The following is a 4,233-nucleotide window of genomic DNA, read 5'->3' as shown; positions in this document are numbered from 1 at the left end:
TCACACAACTTTTTCACGATTACTACATAGCCTTATATAACGACCCGATCGTCCTGCACAGCCCCTCCCCGTCTGCACTAGCCCAAGCTATTGACACCTATTTAGCGGATTGTGACCTCCCGGCACTTTCCTCCACTGCTCTAGCTAGTCTTAACTACCCTATTTTGGTGGAGGAGGTAGCGGAAACAATTAAATCCCTCCCAAACAACAAAGCCCCGGGACCAGACGGCATTCCATTCCTCTACTATAAAACCTTTATGCCACTTCTTCTTCCCCGGATCACATCATTATTTAACTCCTTCATGATTAACACACCCATCCCGAGGGATATGCAAACATCCTTTTTAACAATGATCCCCAAACCTAGGAAGGCCCAAACGCTGTGCTCTAACTACAGGCCGATCGCTCCTAAATTCAGACCTTAACATTTTTACTAAATTGCTAGCTAACAGGCTAAATAGCTTCATGCCTCAATTAATACATAAGGGCCAAGTGGGGTTCATCCCCTGTCGGCAGGCAGGGGACAACATGAGGAGAGTGGTCGACCTTGTGGAGGTGGCAAACAGGAAAAAGACGGAGGTGCTACTTCTCAGCTTAGATGCAGAAAAAGCCTTTGATAGGCTGGGCTGGCCCTTCCTGTTCGCCACCCTCCGGAAGGCAGGAGTGGAGGGTCCTTTCCTCTAAACTAATACTCACCTATATTCCTATGCAGTCTTTCACGCCAAGCCTTCAATTCTCCCCCTTAACAGAGTTCAAGAAAATATGTTTGGAGGGCTCATCCCCCAAGGGTATGATATCGCGCACCTGCTAGATTTTGATAACAGATATGTCACCGGCTGGTCCGCGACATATTTATATGGATAGATGGGAGCGAGATTTGGGGGAGGCCATACCTTTGAAGACATGGCAGCTTATTTGGTCATGGGCACCCAAGAGCTCCATATGTACCCTATACAAAGAAAACCAATATAAGATCATGCTTCATTGGTACCAAACCCCGGAACTGCTCCATTCTATTTACCCTTCAGCTGACTCTTGCTGCTGGCTCTGTCGGAGAGCGGTGGCCACACTATATCATATTTACTGGACCTTCCCACAGATCACGCCTTACCTGGTAACAGTTTAATCTCGATCACAAGCCGTTTTTGAGGTGCAAATACCACTGGATCCTACAACGCTCTTACTGGGCCTTCCTACTGTCTCATTCTCCAAATCTTCCAAAAAACTCTTAGCCCAAGTGCTGACGGCCCGGGCGATGCTTAATAGCCCTAAAATGGAAAAAAAGGGAACCCCCCTCACTGGTCGAACTGCACACCAGAATTAGGGATGTCAAATGGATGGAATAAATGACAGCTTCCCTAAACAATACCCTTGACAAACATAACAGGACATGGGAACTATGGGATAGGATGGAGGCTCCCAAACCCCGCTCCTAGGGTATCCCTTATAGAAAGTGCGGGGGCTTGGGGCTGGGTGGGCGTCCTTTGTACTCTTCCTCTCATCTATCACTTAATCTTCCCCTCTGTCTGATCTCTGTATTCAACAACTCCCCTGTTCTTACCTACTTTTCCCACTTTCTACTCCCCCCCCCCCACTCCTCTGTTACATTAGGTCACATAATTAATTAATGGTTGGAGCATTGGTATTATTTCAGTCCTGACTATCGCCTTAAACATGCCTATGTGGTCAAGTAATGTTATGGTTTCTGTTTTCCTACCACGTTCATGTTCTACAACCTAGTGGCCCCTAAAGCTGGGACAATATGTCTCAGCAGGTGAAATGTTAGACAGACGGATTGTTTGTTATGTACCACATACCACGTTATGTAATCTTGCTTGTGACACCCTCTGATTACTTATTGTCGCTTTTAATTTCCTTGTATCCATGTTGAAAATTTGGAAAATTTATAAAATTTTAAAAAAATCTTAAAAGGGACAACAAATGTCATTCTTACCCCAAATATGGTTATTGATTCACTCTGGGGCCCTTGTGCATAACTGGACTCATACAGTATGTGTGCATGCTGATAGGGAGTTTATATATAAAGTCATGTAGAAAAGCCAGGCTTCATTTTTTTAATTCATGTTCTATTTAACCACTTGCTTACTGGGCACTTAAACCCCCCTCAGTCCCAGACCAATTTTCAGCTTTCAGCGCTGATGCACTTTGAATGACAATTGCGCGGGCATGCAACACTGTACCCAAATGAAATTTTTATCATTTTTTTCCCACAAATAGAGCTTTCTTTTGGTGGTATTTAGTTACAGCTCGGAGTTTTATTTTTTGCTAAACAAACAAAAAAAGATGCAAAAAAAAAAAAAAAAAAATCATGTTTTAATAGTTTGTTATAAAATTTTGCAAACGGGTCATTTTTCTCCTTCATTGAAGTGCGCTGATTAGGCGGCACTGATAGGCTGCATTGGTGGGCACTGATGGGCTGCATTGGTGGGCACTGATGGGCTGCATTGGTGGGCACTGATAGGCTGCACTGGTGGGCACTGATAGGCATAGTTAAGGCGGCACTAATAGGCACAGATAAGGCGGCACCGATGGGCACAGATAAGGCGGCACTGATGGGCAAAGATGGGCACAGATGGGCGGCACTGCTGGGCACTGATGGGCGGCACTGGGGTGCAGCACCTTTGAGGCAGATTTTGGGTGGCACTGTGGGTGGCACTGCTGGGTGGCACTGCTGGGTGGCACTGTGGGCACTGCTGGGTGGCACTGTGGGCACTGCTGGGTGGCACTGTGGGCACTATGGGCACTGCTGGGTGGCACTGACAGGGGGGCACTTACTTTATTTCAGGATGGCACTGCGGGTGGCAGGTGGGCACTGGCAGGGGGCAGGTGTCCGTTTAAATTGCTGGCCGTGATCGGGACTGATGTCCCGAACACGGCCGCCGGCGATCGGCTTTTTTTTTTTCTCCTCGCGCTGTCAGCGCGAGGAGGAATACTAGCCGATTACCGGCTCCGTTTTATCACATGATCAGCTGTCATTGGCTGACAGCTGATCACGTGATAAGGGGTCGGGATCGACCCCTTACACGGATCGGTGATCAGGCGAGTCTCACGGACTCGCCGATCACAGAGCGCGCCGCGCGCGCCCCTCAGGGGGCGCGCAGGCCGCTCGTAACCGGGACTACGTCAATAGACGTAGTCCCGGAAATGTGGGTCCGCGCTATTGCCGTCATTTTGCAATAGCGCGGTACCCAAGTGGTTAAATATGCCAGTATTACATACACACAGATGAATCAGATGGTGAATCAGACTGCTCAAAAGCTTCTCAAGTTAGCAAGAAGGTTTTATGGTGTAGTGCTTTGGTCCGTCTTGTGCTGGGCTGTGTGATCAGCATCTGTACTAATTATTTCATTCATGCCCGGGTAAGGAAGGGGGCCCCCAAGCAAACTGTACTACTCTGAGCCTAGGCATATCTGGGAGACGTAACACCTCCTGAGGCTCACCACTTTTGCCTTAGATCACCCCTTTAGAAGCATTTGGCCTGATCTATGCTGCAATCTACTGCTGCTCTTTACCATTCTTACTACAGGCCTCAGAAGCAGATCCACACAGCAGCCACCGTTACCAGAAGACAACCCATCTAACTGTTAGAAGGAAGAGTCCAAATCAGAGAGCCCTTTGACTATCTACTTAGTTTCATAGTCTGGCTAAAAAAAAGAAATCTAGTTCAAACAATAAAAGGAAAAAAAATGCATATAGATAAGGCAGCCAGTATGGTGGCCTGAATTTATGGGAGGAGTCCAGGGGGTATTTAAGCAAACCACTCGCCTGTGCTATTTGTCGGTTCCAGTGCGCGATTCGCAGTGTGTTCTATGCAGTAGAACACAATCAGCTCTTTTCTATGCCTGTTGTTCCTTTTTCTGTACTTCTACTTTTCCTTCTTATCTGAGTTTCTATATCATACTTCGCTCACTATCCTACTTCTACATCTCCTCCTAATACATACACCCCCCTTGTTTTATCAGCGGCTATTGACGAACAGGCCATAGACACTCTATTACAGGTGAAACTAGACCAAGGGTTTATCATCTACCCCTTCACACAGTCACCTTTTCAGACCTGTAGAGGCAGCCCCATTGGGCTTGTCAAGGGCAGGTTCTCCAATAAACTTTGCTTAGTGTACGATTTGTCTGGGTCTCATTCTTCTCACATCCCAAGTCTGAATTCCATAATTTTTTCCAAGAAATTCTCCCTGAAATACGTGTCAGTTGACTT

The sequence above is a fragment of the Lithobates pipiens genome, unplaced genomic scaffold, assembly GCF_037356315.1.
Source record: "Lithobates pipiens isolate NorthernLeopardFrog02 unplaced genomic scaffold, aLitPip1_a1.2 Scaffold_22, whole genome shotgun sequence".
NCBI lineage: Eukaryota > Metazoa > Chordata > Amphibia > Anura > Ranidae > Lithobates > Lithobates pipiens.
The sequence above is the reverse complement of the archived record's forward strand: the minus strand, read 5'-3'. Positions refer to the sequence as shown.